General features: G+C 42.2%; 1 protein-coding gene and 1 long non-coding RNA gene across 2 annotated transcripts in view; one reads left to right on the plus strand and one right to left on the minus strand.

The window, feature by feature from the left end:
• Positions 1 to 15,498, minus strand: part of LOC140315936 (membrane-spanning 4-domains subfamily A member 6C-like) — a 139,479-nt gene that overhangs the window by 88,987 nt on the left and 34,994 nt on the right. The gene's annotated exons all lie outside the window — the stretch shown is intronic.
• Positions 8,616 to 10,166, plus strand: LOC140315827 (uncharacterized). Its single transcript, XR_011917295.1, has 3 exons — positions 8,616 to 8,729; positions 8,831 to 8,899; positions 10,009 to 10,166. It is a non-coding gene; the product is annotated as an uncharacterized lncRNA (long non-coding RNA).

The following is a 15,498-nucleotide window of genomic DNA, read 5'->3' on the forward strand; positions in this document are numbered from 1 at the left end:
TGGAAACAAAAATCCTCTATTATGGGGCTTATATAGTTTATTTAAAGGTAAAATAGTGTTGATTTCATGGAGAAAAGCCTTTGGAGTAAAAGATTTGCCACTTTAAACACAACTCTGTTACTTTCTTTTGACAACATATCTTGGGAAGCAGCTTAGACAAATCTAATCACATATTATTAAAGACAACTTGATCTTCCCTGAAATTTGGTGGAGTTGGAGACATGAAAATGTAGTGAACAGCAAATGTAATATTCAAACAATAGGTATGTTCTGAAAGATGAAGCCCTATCCTTTTCAGAGAAAATTATGTTCTCAGCAACATTTTTATATGAGTATCTATGAATATCTATACCTGCTTAATCCAATTTAGGGTCACAGGGGGGCTGGAGTCTATCCCAGCTGTCATTGGGCGAGAGGAAGGGTAACTATGGGGACAATTTAGAGATGCCAATGAACATGTATGCTTTAGGACGATGGGAGGAAGCCGGAGAACCCGGAGAGAGCCCACACAGACATGGGGAGAACATGCAGACTCCACACAGAAAGAACCAGCTGGGAATTGAACCAGGGACCCTCCTGCTGTGAATTGACACCATGCAGTTCCTGCTCTTCATGGCTCCTATAAGGTGGAGTCTCTCTGTTCTTTCTGACGTAGTAAACTACAGCACAGCCAAGATGGCGGGTGTCTTTCAGGACCAGAGTAAGGCTGAGGATGACCCGATGAGGGGTGGCTCAGCTCCTCTTCTGTGGGTCTATGAGCCTAAGTTGCCCGTGTTGCCAGACATTAAAGGTCACTCCGCGGCGACCCCGGAGGTGATTCTGTTCCCTGGTCAACAGAAAACAACCATCCGAATGCTGTGATGTCACGAAACCTTCCGGAAGCAGAATCTGGAAACAGAACTTTCTGTCATTCCGAGTAACTCATTTCAACAAATACAACAGCGAGGGAACTTCTGCAGGGTTTGAGCACAGCGTCGCGTCTTCGACCAAATCTGTTCAGAAAACAAAGCAACGATGTCCAGCAACAGCACGGTAAGACCGGGTCCCGAACGCAAAGGTTCTGAACTGCTCGTTTGCTGCAGCAGTGCGGTTTAAAACGTGCTCCTTTACCTCTTTTTAAAAAGCAACTTAAGCCGTCTGTAACCAACTCCTGTGTGTTATATCTGCTTAAATGAACTGATAAGCAGATTCTTTTATACGGGAATGTTGCAGAACCAAACTGAAATGGTACTTTTATGCACAAGTTTGAGGATTTCACTGCATTTATTTGGCACAAAGTCTTTCTTTTGTCACTGAGACCGTATGAGGATCTGTTTTGTTATAACTCAATTCAATTCAATTCAATTCAATTTTATTTATATAGCTCCAGATTACAACAATTGTCATCTCAAGGCACTTAAGTAATAAAGTCCAATTCAAGCCAATTGGAATTCAATTCATTGTAATCATAATCCAGTTAATTCATATGGAGCCAATTCAAAAATAATATCCTAGCTAAGGAAACCAACAGATTGGACCAGAACTTGTCTTCAGTCCAATCTCCCGTCCTGAGCCTGAGGGACTGTGGAAAGGAACGAGTCCCTTTAACAGGAAGAAACCTCTGGCAGAACCAGAACCAGGAAGAAACCTCTGGCAGAACCAGAACCAGGAAGAAACCTCTGGCAGAACCAGAACCAGGAAGAAACCTCTGGCAGAACCAGGAAGAAACCTCTGGCAGAACCAGACTCAGGAAGAAACCTCTGGCAGAACCAGGAAGAAACCTCTGGCAGAACCAGAACCAGGAAGAAACCTCTGGCAGAACCAGACTCAGGAAGAAACCTCTGGCAGAACCAGGAAGAAACCTCTGGCAGAACCAGGAAGAAACCTCTGGCAGAACCAGAACCAGGAAGAAACCTCTGGCAGAACCAGACTCAGGAAGAAACCTCTGGCAGAACCAGAACCAGGAAGAAACCTCTGGCAGAACCAGACTCAGGAAGAAACCTCTGGCAGAACCAGAACCAGGAAGAAACCTCTGGCAGAACCAGACTCAGGAAGAAACCTCTGGCAGAACCAGAACCAGGAAGAAACCTCTGGCAGAACCAGGAAGAAACCTCTGGCAGAACCAGAACCAGGAAGAAACCTCTGGCAGAACCAGACTCAGGAAGAAACCTCTGGCAGAACCAGAACCAGGAAGAAACCTCTGGCAGAACCAGACTCAGGAAGAAACCTCTGGCAGAACCAGACTCAGGAAGAAACCTCTGGCAGAACCAGACTCAGGAAGAAACCTCTGGCAGAACCAGAACCAGGAAGAAACCTCTGGCAGAACCAGACTCAGGAAGAAACCTCTGGCAGAACCAGGAAGAAACCTCTGGCAGAACCAGACCCAGGAAGAAACCTCTGGCAGAACCAGAACCAGGAAGAAACCTCTGGCAGAAGCAGGAAGAAACCTCTGGCAGAACCAGACTCAGGAAGAAACCTCTGGCAGAACCAGAACCAGGAAGAAACCTCTGGCAGAACCAGAACCAGGAAGAAACCTCTGGCAGAACCAGAACCAGGAAGAAACCTCTGGCAGAACCAGGAAGAAACCTCTGGCAGAACCAGAACCAGGAAGGGTGGCCATCCGCCTCAACCATAACCTGAACAACCCAACACTTTTAAGAAGTACAGTCGAAAGAATTAGAGAAATAGGATTTAGTCAACTGACAGAAAACCATTCGAACACTTTGATTTATTATAAGTATATTATATTATATCATAAGTCGGATAGAATATGATTCAGAAATATCATGAACTGATGTTTCATTCACGGCTGAACATAGAAAGTGACTGTTTCATGAAAAGTATCAGCTCATCTTACGTTTGATAGCAGCAATATGATTCAGATCGGTTGGAACGGGGCAACGAAAGGCTGGAAACGTTACTGAGAAGAGACAGCGAGAGGAACATGTTGCAACCAAAGAAGCACCTCAGAGAGTCAGAGTGTCTACAGATGATGGAGCAATTTTAGGATATTGTTCCTCAGCATAAAATTACCAAAAATTTGGACAAGCCAGCATCTATATTACATAAAATCATGAAAAGATTCAGAGAATCTGGAAACGTTTGAGAGAAATTGAATGGAAAAAGATGTCTGTGACCTTCAGGGCCCGTAAAAAACAGACCTGATTCTGTGCTGGAAACCACTGCCTGGGCTCAGGAATCACTGTCTGTGACCTCAGGCCACCGTAACATCCACAGATGTTAAAGCTCCATCAGGCAGATGATCCAGAAACTCTGCCGTCTTCTCTGGACCAAAGCTGCGTTCCTCCTCTGGACCTAAATGAGAGGGACCATCAACCCCTTTTATCAGCTCTCAGCTCAAATCCTGCATCTCTGATGGTATGAGGGGGGGCATTAGTGCCTCTGGAACTGGAAACCTGCACATCTGGAAAGGCTCCATCACTGCTGAAAGGAATAAACAGGTTTTAGAGCAACATCCGCTCCCTTCTTCAGGGAAGGTCTTGCATATTTCAGCAGGACCAAGTTAAACCACATCCTGCATCTATTCCAGCAAGAGTCCAGCTGCCGGACTGACCTGGAAACATTTAAGACATTTAAGATATATCAAAGATGCTATTTGAGACAGGAACGGGACAACGTTCCTCTCCCAAAGGTCCAGCAGCTGGTCTCCTCACTTCCAGACGTTTCCAGATGTTGTTAAAAGAAGACGGGATGCTTTCTATGTTCTATTGTGAACAAAATCTTGGTGAATGAGATTCGGGAATCATTGCATCCTGTTTTTATTTGGGTTGTACTTGAGATAAATTACCTCCAAAGTGTGTCAGTTAGATAAATGATTTGATCTGTCTGATGGCAAAAACTCATTTCCCTCTGAAAACTCTCCTCTAGATCACATCTTATCGGGAACAAACTAAGTTTCTTTCTGCGCCTGAAAAGGAGGAAAAAACCTCCTCATCCTCCTCCACAGGTGATGAACCCCGGCCTATCCTGGGTGTTGTCTCTTCTCCCTCCTCTGACTATCTGATCTACTCGTACATTGGGGAGGGCGCCTTTGGAAAAGTGGCCAACTGCTTGAAAACAGCCACACAGGAAATAGTGGCTGTTAAGATAATCAAAGGCAGCAACATGACAACTGAGGCCAGAAACGAGGTAGGACTGCAGCACTGTCAGACTAAATCTAGCACCTGGAGGCTCAAACTTAACGTGACACCTGCCCTCCAGGTGGCTGCATTTAAGAAGCTGAGGGCTTTCGATCCAGACAGATTCAACTTCGTTAGATACAACGATGCCTTCATGTGCAGGGAGCACGTTTGCATCGAGTTTGAAATGCTTGATATGAGTCTACTGGACTTCCTGCACAGGAAACCTGAACGCTCCCTCACTGTGAAGGAAATCCGCCCCATCCTGTACCAGGTAAGTTTCCAGGGAAACTGAGGAAGACAAGAGCAATATTCTCCCTCAGCACTGGTCGAAGACATCTCAAGGAGTGTCCATTTGATCGGATTTATGTTTCTGTTTCTGTATTTATCAGACGCTTTTATCCAAAGCGACTTACAAATGAAGATATAACAAGCTATATAAAGCTAACAATAAACTACATAGAAGATATAACAAGCTATATAAAGCTAACAGTAAACTACATAGAAGATATAACAAGCTATATAAAGCTAACAATAAACTACATAGAAGATATAACAAGCTATATAAAGCTAACAGTAAACTACATAGAAGATATAACAAGCTATATAAAGCTAACAATAAACTACATAGAAGATATAACAAGCTATATAAAGCTAACAATAAACTACATAGAAGATATAACAAGCTATATAAAGCTAACAATAAACTACATAGAAGATATAACAAGCTATATAAAGCTAACAGTAAACTACATAGAAGATATAACAAGCTATATAAAGCTAACAATAAACTACATAGAAGATATAACAAGCTATATAAAGCTAACAATAAACTACATAGAAGATATAACAAGCTATATAAAGCTAACAATAAACTACATAGAAGATATAACAAGCTATATAAAGCTAACAGTAAACTACATAGAAGATATAACAAGCTACACAAAAAGCTAACAATAAACTACATAGAAGATATAACAAGCTATATAAAAAGCTAACAATAAACTACATAGAAGATATAACAAGCTATATAAAGCTAACAGTAAACTACATAGAAGATATAACAAGCTATATAAAGCTAACAGTAAACTACATAGAAGATATAACAAGCTACACAAAAAGCTAACAGTAAACTACATAGAAGACATAACAAGCTATATAAAAGCTAACAATAAACTACATAGAAGATATAACAAGCTATATAAAGCTAACAATAAACTACATAGAAGATATAACAAGCTATATAAAGCTAACAGTAAACTACATAGAAGATATAACAAGCTATATAAAGCTAACAGTAAACTACATAGAAGATATAACAAGCTACACAAAAAGCTAACAATAAACTACATGGAAGATATAACAAGCTATATAAAGCTAACAGTAAACTACATAGAAGATATAACAAGCTATATAAAGCTAACAGTAAACTACATAGAAGATATAACAAGCTACACAAAAAGCTAACAATAAACTACATAGAAGATATAACAAGCTACACAAAAAGCTAACAGTAAACTACATAGAAGATATAACAAGCTATATAAAAGCTAACAATAAACTACATAGAAGATATAACAAGCTATATAAAGCTAACAATAAACTACATAGAAGATATAACAAGCTATATAAAGCTAACAGTAAACTACATAGAAGATATAACAAGCTATATAAAGCTAACAGTAAACTACATAGAAGATATAACAAGCTACACAAAAAGCTAACAATAAACTACATGGAAGATATAACAAGCTATATAAAGCTAACAGTAAACTACATAGAAGATATAACAAGCTATATAAAGCTAACAGTAAACTACATAGAAGATATAACAAGCTATATAAAGCTAACAATAAACTACATAGAAGATATAACAAGCTATATAAAGCTAACAGTAAACTACATAGAAGATATAACAAGCTATATAAAGCTAACAGTAAACTACATAGAAGATATAACAAGCTACACAAAAAGCTAACAATAAACTACATAGAAGATATAACAAGCTATATAAAAAGCTAACAATAAACTACATAGAAGATATAACAAGCTACACAAAAAGCTAACAGTAAACTACATAGAAGGAACCCAGGAGTCTGACTATGTCAGAGGTGACAGAGTAGAGATAGGATAGGATCTAAGATTTAAATGAAAATCTTTAGGATAGGATTGGAATAGGATAGGATTTAAATGAAAATCTTTAAAAGGCACCTGAAACATGCAGAGCAAAGTAAAGCATAAGATTAAGATCAGATTTATTGTCATTTAGATACAGGAAATACACTAAATTACTCCTCTGGATTTAACCCATCCAGGTCGGCACCTGTTGAACATGCACAGGGTCACACACTCGTGGACATATATATATATATATATATATATATATATATATATATATATACACTGGAGCGGTGGGCAGCCATTCACAGCGCCTGGGGAGCCTCTTTTCCCTCTTTTCCCTCTTTTCTGTCTTCTCAAACCCCAGCTGGTCGAGGCGGATGGCCACCCTTCCTGGTTCTGGTTCTGCCAGAGGTTTCTTCCTGGTTCTGGTTCTGCCAGAGGTTTCTTCCTGAGTCTGGTTCTGCCAGAGGTTTCTTCCTGGTTCTGGTTCTGCCAGAGGTTTCTTCCTGGTTCTGGTTCTGTCAGAGGTTTCTTCCTGGTCCTGGTTCTGCCAGAGGTTTCTTCCTGAGTCTGGTTCTGCCAGAGGTTTCTTCCTGGTCCTGGTTCTGCCAGAGGTTTCTTCCTGGTTCTGCCAGAGGTTTCTTCCTGGTCCTGGTTCTGCCAGAGGTTTCTTCCTGAGTCTGGTTCTGCCAGAGGTTTCTTCCTGGTCCTGGTTCTGCCAGAGGTTTCTTCCTGAGTCTGGTTCTGCCAGAGGTTTCTTCCTGGTTCTGGTTCTGCCAGAGGTTTCTTCCTGGTTCTGCCAGAGGTTTCTACCTGGTTCTGGTTCTGTCAGAGGTTTCTTCCTGGTTCTGGTTCTGCCAGAGGTTTCTTCCTGGTTCTGGTTCTGCCAGAGGTTTCTTCCTGGTTCTGGTTCTGCCAGAGGTTTCTTCCTGGTTCTGGTTCTGTCAGAGGTTTCTTCCTGTTAAAGGGAGTCGTTCCTTTCCACAGTCCCTCAGGCTCAGGACGGGAGATTGGACTGAAGACAAGTTCTGGTCCAATCTGTTGGTTTCCTTAGCTCGGATATTATTTTTGAATTGGCTCCATATGAATTAATTGGATTATGATTACAATGAATTGAATTCCAATTGGCTTGAATTGGAGTTTATTACTTAAGTGCCTTGAGATGACAATTGTTGTAATCTGGCGCTTTATAAATAAAGTTGAATTGAATTGAATTGAATGAGGGTGCAGTGCCTTGCTCATGGAAAGGAGGCGGACTGCCACCCCTCCAGCTGTCAGTTCACCAATCTTTATCATTCATTTGTGTGTTCAGATGGCCACAACCTTGTTACTACTACAGAACCAAGGAATCGTGCACACGGATCTCAAACCAGACAACATCATGTTGGTGGACCATGTTAAGCAGCCACTGAAGATCAAAGTGATTGACTTTGGCTTGGCCCACAACGTCCAGAAGTCGGGACGGTGCTCATACCTGCAGCCACGCTTTTACAGGTGGGCAAAGAACAGCATGACAGAGTTCTGATTTCAGGTTTGGTGAAACTACTACCTGTGTTGCCTCAGGTCTCCAGAAGTCATCCTTGGACTTGCCTACACATCAGCCATAGACATGTGGTCTCTTGGCTGCGTTGCTGCAGAATTGTTCCTCGGATGTCCGCTATTCCCTGGAAGCAGTGAATACAACATGGTCAGTGTTACACTTCAAACTTTAGCAGTTTTAAACCAAAAGAAGAATTACTTGTTGAATTCAGCTGGCAGTAAAGATGTGACATTTGGAAAAATATTAGATTAGACCATCATGAATGTTAAAAGAGAAGATAATTAGCTTAGCTTAGCATAGCATAAAGATCATAAAGAAATGAATGAGAACCCAGCTAAGTCATAAGGTTTTAGTTTATCTCCAGCTTGTGTTTAGAACCATCTAGCTTTTTAACTCCAGTGTATTTGCTGATCTTATAACATTATTTATAACTGAGTCTATTTGTGAAAATGCAATAAAGACACATTTCAGCGTTTTTTCAGCATATTGACCACATCAGACCAGGTCCAGATCCAAAACCACTTTGCCTAGAACTCTCAAATCTGGACTGGATTAATATAGAGCCTCTAAAGATACATAAAAACACAGTCTCTAATTTGTGAAACTTTTATTCTATTTGTGAAAATGCAATGTTAAAAGAGAAGATAATTAGCTTAGCATAGCATAAAGATCATAAAGAAATTAATGAGAACCCAGCTAAGTCATACATAAGGTTTTAGTTTATCTACAGCTTGTGTTTAGAACCATCTAGCTTTTTAACTCCAGTGTATTTGCTGATCTTATAACATTATTTATAACTGAGTCTGTGTCCCTGTGTCCAGCTTCAACATATTACTCGGACACGTGGACGGTTACCACAAAAACTGTTAAACGACGGCACGAAGACCAAGTTTTTTTTCCAACAGAAGAAAGCCAAAAAGAGAGGCCGGAAACGTTGGTGGACACTAAAGGTCTTTGAGCCGACAGCATCTGTCTTTCCATCAGTACTTTCTGTCATGGAGAACACATTTCTTTGGGGACATGTAAGTTAATTCAAAGGATTTCTCTTCAGACCCCCTACGAGTATGGAAAGGGCGCAGAAACCGAAAGCTATTTCAAGTCCCTGAGTGACCTCCTGCAGGTGGGAAATTACTCCTGAAACTTCACGGCGCCGTTAAAGAATGACGCTGAAGTTGGCTTCTGATTCGTCAGCCTCCGATTCGGCCCTTAAGGGGAAAGTTAAGGGGAAATTAACGACTGTTTGTCCACCGATTGACTGTTTTTTTTTGTGTAACTTCTTGATGTGAAAACCTTTAGGAAAGACATCAGCTTTGCCTGACACCAACTATTGCATCTGTGTAACTTTTATTCTATTTGTGAGAATGCTAAAGGGGAGATTTCACCGTTTTTATGTTATACAAAGACCACATTAGACCAGGTCCAGATCCAAAACCATTGTACCCAGACTTCTCAAATCTGGACAAGATTATCATACAAAGGCTAAACTTTTTTTTAAAACACAGTCTCTGATTTGTGAAACTTTTATTCTATTTGTGAAAATGCAATAAAGACACATTTCACACTATTTTCAGCATATAGGCCACTTTAGACCAGGTTCAGATCCAAAACCACTTTGCCTATGGATTAATGGATTAATGGATTAATATAGATATATATATATATATAAAATAGAATAAAAGTTTCACAAATCAGAGACTGGGTTTTTATGTATCTTTAGAGGATCTATATTAATCCAGTCTAGATTTGAGAGTTCTAGGCAAAGTGGTTTTGGATCTGGACCTGGTCTAAAGTGGCCTATATGCTGAAAATAGTGTGAAATGTGTCTTATTGCATTTTACAAATAGAATTAAAGTTTCACAAATCAGAGACTGTGTTTTAAAAAAAAGTTTAGCCTTTGTATGATAATCTAGTCCAGGTTTGAGAAGTCTGGGTACAGTGGTTTTGGATCTGGACCTGGTCTAAAGTGGTCTTTGTATGAAATAAAAACGGTGAAATCTCCCCTGAAGCATTCTCACAAATAGAATAAAAGTTACACAAATGCAATAGTTGGTGTCAGGCAAAGCTGATGTCTTTCCTAAAATGTCTAAAAGGTTTTCACATCAAGAAGTTAAACAGAAAAAACAGTCGAACGGTGGAAGTTAATTTCCCCTTAAGTGCCGAATCGGAAGCCAACTTCAACGTCGTCATAAAAGATGAATTCAGATTTGCTGACATTTCATTCTCACTCAGATTAGACCACCCTGCCATCTGTCCGATGAAGACACGAGGGCGGAAGTCGAGGACCGGGAGCAATTTGTGGATCTTCTCACGCGAATGCTTCATGTTGACGCTGACAAGCGGACGAGACCCAGTCAGCTTCTCCAGGATCCGTTTATATCCATGAAGGACCTCGCGGACAACTGCCCGAGTAACTTTTAGTAAGTGTCGCTTGTAATCTGGTGTGTTAAATTTCTCTGGTGCTGACGCAGCATTGTAGTACGTTTTATTTCCTCCCAGTTTTAAATGTTGCTGTGAGACGATGGAAGTCTGTCGGGGTGAGGAGTCGCACAACGTCGTCCAGGACGACGCCCCGGCGTGGCAAAGCTGCTGGGAGCATCCCCTCATTCTGGAGGCTGCGTCATCCTTCTCCAGCAGTCTCTCCTTTCACGAGAACTCCAGATCCCCACAAAGTTGGCAGCTGAGTTCCTCTGATATCAAGGGATGGACACCATCAGGTCCCCAGTCGTTCCTAAAGAAGCAGGCTCCCTCCAGCGATGATGCGAAACCTGTGAGGAAAAGAAAGACCCATAACAAGTAAAGCTTTTTATCCTGATCATACTAAACTTTTCTTTATATAACATGCTGTGTTGTTAGAATTAATTATTTGCATTCATAGAAGCCCGGAAAGCACTTTGCCAGAGAAGAAGAAGACGAAGAAAAGCATCAATTTTGGCGAGGCACACACAGGTCGGCACATCAATCAGGATCAGCAGCCTTTCAATCAGTCAGGAGAATTCATTTCTCACTTCCTGTGTTCTGTCTTCATCTCCAGAAGGTTGTTGTAACCCTGAAGATGCTCAAACTGAGGCGTCACCCAGCACGGCCAAGGCCAAGCCTCAAAGGAGGACGACCAGGGCAACGTTTGCAGCTGCACAAACTGGGGGCAGGTGGACTGACTTCTATTCATCTGAGTGTCCTCATTTGATGCTAAGCCAAGAGATTTAGGAATGTATTTGGTTGATTTCTGCAGAAATCCAGAGAAAAAGTCTCCAGAGAGGAAGAGGATGAGTATGGACCGGCCTCCATCTGAAGCAGCATCTGAGGTCAGAATCAAACCTCAGAGGAAAAGACTGAGGGACACAGCAGATGCTCAGTTTGGTAACAGGTAGCTGATATTCAACAGGCTCGGACATAACACATTTTACCATTAAAAATCAGATGGTTCAAACAATATCTTATCTGCAGAAGTCCAGAGATCAGCTCTCCAGAGATGAGGATGGAGGCTGCATATGAAGTATTGTCCTCTGAGGTCAGAATCAAACGTCAGAGGAAGAGAACGTGGGACATCTTTGCAGCTTCACAGTTTCAAAACAGGTGAATGCAGTTTTGCATGGTGCCACTGAATGACTCTCCCAGGAGCTGTCACCTTATGGTGGTGGGGGAGTCTGCCCCAATGAGTCTGGGAGCCTGGTAGGGTCACCCAAGGCAAACAGATCCTAGATGAGGAACCAGACAAAGAACAGCTCAAAAGACCCCTTATGATGAAAAATAAATTAGGACAACGTCATCCCTTGCCTGGATGTGGGACTCCGGGGCCTCCCTTTGGAGCCAGGCCCGGGGGTGGAGCCCGGCAGCGAGCGCCTGTGCCCATGGGGCTCGGTCGGGCATAGCCCGAAAACAAGGGGGTCGGGTGCCATGTGAGATGGGTAGCAGCCGAAGGCGGAGGCCTTGGCAGTCTGATCCTCGGCTACTGAAGCTAGCTCTAACCTGGTTAGGCATCTGGTTAGGATGCCCCCTGGACGCCTCCCTGGGGAGGTGTTCTGGGCCCCCGGGGGAAGACCCAGGACACGTTGGAGAGACTGTGTCTCTCGGCTGGCCTGGGAACGCCTCGGGGTCCCCCCAGAAGAGCTGGAGGAAGTGGCCGGGGACAGGGAGGTCTGGGTTTCTCTGTTAAAGCTGCTGCCCCCACGACTCGACCCCCGGAGAAGCAGCAGATAATGGATGGATGGATGGATGGATGGATGGATGGATGGATGTTAGATGGATAGATAGATGGATGAATGATAGATGGATGGATGATAGAATGGATGGATGGATGATGGATGGATGGATGGATGGATGATAGATGGATGGATGGATGGATGGATGGACGGATGGATGATAGATGGATGGATGGATGATAGATGGATGGATGGATGGATGATAGATGGATGGATGGATGGATGGATGATAGATGGATGGATGATAGATGGATGATAGATGGATGGATGGATGGATGGATGATAGATGGATGGAAGGATGATAGATGGATGGATGGATGATAGATGGATGGATGGATGATAGAATGGATGGATGGATGATAGATGGATGGATGGATGATAGATAGATGGATGGATGGATGATAGATGGATGGATGGATGGATGGATGGATGATAGATGGATGATAGATGGATGGAAGGATGATAGATGGATGGATGGATGATAGATGGATGGATGATAGAATGGATGGATGGATGATAGAATGGATGGATGATGATAGATGGATGGATGATAGAATGGATGGATGGATGATAGATGGATGGATGGATGATAGATGGATGGATGGATGGATGGATGATAGAATGGATGGATGGATGATGGATGGATGGATGATAGATGGATGGATGGATGGATGAATGGATGGATGGATGGATGATAGATGGATGATGGATGGATGGATGGATGGATGGATGGATGGATGGATGGATGGATGATAGATGATAGATGGATGGAAGGATGATAGATGGATGGATGGATGATAGATGGATGGATGATAGAATGGATGGATGGATGGATGATAGATGATAGATGGATAGATGGATGGATGATAGAATGGATGGATGATAGATGGATGGATGGATGATAGATGGATGGATGGATGGATGAATGGATGGATGGATGGATGATAGATGGATGGATGGATGGATGAATGGATGGATGGATGGATGATAGATGGATGGATGGATGGATGGATGGATGATAGATGATAGATGGATGGAAGGATGATAGATGGATGGATGGATGATAGATGGATGGATGATAGAATGGATGGATGGATGGATGATAGATGATAGATGGATAGATGATAGATGGATGATAGATGGATAGATGATAGATGGATGATAGATGGATGGATGATAGATGGATGGATGATAGATGGATGGATGGATGGATGATAGATGGATGGATGGATGATGGATGTATGGATGGATGGATGGATGATAGATGGTATTGAATGATTCAAGCAACACTGACAACTCGTTTCTTTGCGCAGGAGTCCACACAAAAGCTCTCCGGAAAAGAAGAAGAGAAAGGTGGGAGAAAGATGCGTCTCCCAACAGGTTCCACCTGCAGCGGCATCTTCTCAGGTCACAACCAGACTTCAGAGGAAGAGAACGTGGGACACCTTTGCAGCTGCACAGTTCGGAGACAGGTCAGTGTTATTTCCAGTGATAGCATGAATTCAGCACACTTTCACTGAAGCTAACAGCATGTTGTCTGAGCAGATGTCTGGACAGCAGCTCTCCAGAGAGGAAGAGGAGGAAAAAACGAGCCTGAATGAAGTGGAGACAAAGAGAGATGAGCTCCAGTTTGGTCTCAGCTCGAGGAAGTCCTGCGTTAAATGCACACATAGATAATTTGAGTAATCCTTTAAATACAGACTGCAGCTCCTGCTGTAGAAAGATGAGTTCAGCCTGTTCAGGATCAGCGCCGGAGGACCCAGTTTGGAGGGATTCCACAGCCAGATGTTCATCAAAAGGATGTTGGGGACAGTGTCGGTGTTGCAGGTCAATGTCCTGCACAATAAGGAGATTTTTTGTTGTTAGGGACACTTAACGAGCTCCTCCTATTAAAGGGTCAGTGGGGGAGGTGTTTTAATTACCGGGGCTGTCGTTTAGCATCGCTAAGTGGTTTTCAACCTGGGCATTTTAAACAATAATTAGTCCATAATCAAGCATTAATCAAGCTGCAATTAGGACCCGTTCTCTCTTCCAACATGTGACATACTGGAGCTTGGTGCATTGGTTTTTTTTAATGGATGGGTGCATTACAGTAAAAGATGTGGGACGCATTGCCATGACAACACGAAAACTGCTCTTCTATAACCTTAATGTGGTGCTTTTACCTGGTTAACGGCAGGCATGGGACTCATGGGAGTGAGACAAAGATCAACGGAAAGTTGTCAAGCTGTTCATGTCAATAATTATTCCCAAGCAAGCAATAAAAAAAGGAAGAAACAGCAAATAAAATGAGGGGATGTTTTGCTTTACTTCCATGAAAGTTTCCTTTAATGTAAACTTTGATGGTGGAACTCAGCCGATGGCCTAAAAGAAAAATATCCATATTGGTCCACATGCATTTCCTCTGATTTGAAGAGAGCTTTGGATTAGATTTCAGCAGATGTGCAGGAATCCTGCAACGTGATCCAGCCGAAAAGCCTTCAAACAAACTCGTGGCTACACAGACAACAAGGCTGTTTGTTTCCAACAGAGCAGCAACGGTTCGGAGTCGTGTTTCTGAGCAGTAAAGGCTGAAATCCAGCTGTGCACCTTAATTAAAACCTTTATTTAACGAGTTTACACAAGATAAACGTCCACCACAGTTGATATAAGTTTAGTTTTCTTGGATTAGCTGCAGATGTCTGAAATGAAAACCAGGAACATTTTCCTTTTGGTGTTCAGTGTGTCATTAAATGTTCTTACAGACGTTTATGAAATACTTAAATAAAGATGCTCAGAGTTGACACCGACAATGGTGTCAATGGATGGGTTTTAGGAAAATAGTGGTCAGCTAATTCAAAGCAGGCGTTGGAAGCAATTGGAAACTAATTAGGAAGCTAGTTTTGCTGTTGAAGCAGATATTTCTGTCCTCAGTCGGATGTAAGATGAGGATCCAAGTGTTCAACTTACTGAATGAAACTAAAGTAAATGATGAACCATAAAAAGCCACGTTTCCTAAATATTCTAAACAAACGGGAACCTGAAAAGGCAAAAGTGAGACGTTCAGGGACAGTTTGTGTCACGGGGCCTGAGCCAAAGCAAGGAAAAGGACTCAGTAGCAAGATTAAAAAATGTAGAATAAGATTTGTTTTGTAGCCAGAGGTAACGTGGAATCTGGGGTCGGAGGACCGGAGGGAAGAGGATGGTGCTGGAGACTAAATGAAACTGGATGGAGCGAGTCCCCCCCCCCTTGTCCTGTTCAGCTTTATGGCAGCAGAATTGTAGTCTGAATACCTTTGATGCCAAACAGATTTGCTTTGCCAAGGGAAGTTTTATAAATGTAAAGCTCCCCTTGATGCCCATTTATTTATTTCTGTTGACAATATATAACATGTAATAGAACTGAACCGGACCGGGGGACAAGGAAAGAAGAAGAGGAAACAGAACAAAAATAGAAACAAAAACCAGACAACCAGCTGCTACAGAAACAAAACAGACAACAATCCATGGCCTCTGAGGGGAATCCAGCCTTAGAGCCACG

This window comes from Leuresthes tenuis, unplaced genomic scaffold (assembly GCF_036924035.1).
Source record: "Leuresthes tenuis unplaced genomic scaffold, fLeuTen1.0.hap1 SCAF_10, whole genome shotgun sequence".
In the NCBI taxonomy this organism is placed as follows: Eukaryota; Metazoa; Chordata; class Actinopteri; order Atheriniformes; family Atherinopsidae; genus Leuresthes; species Leuresthes tenuis.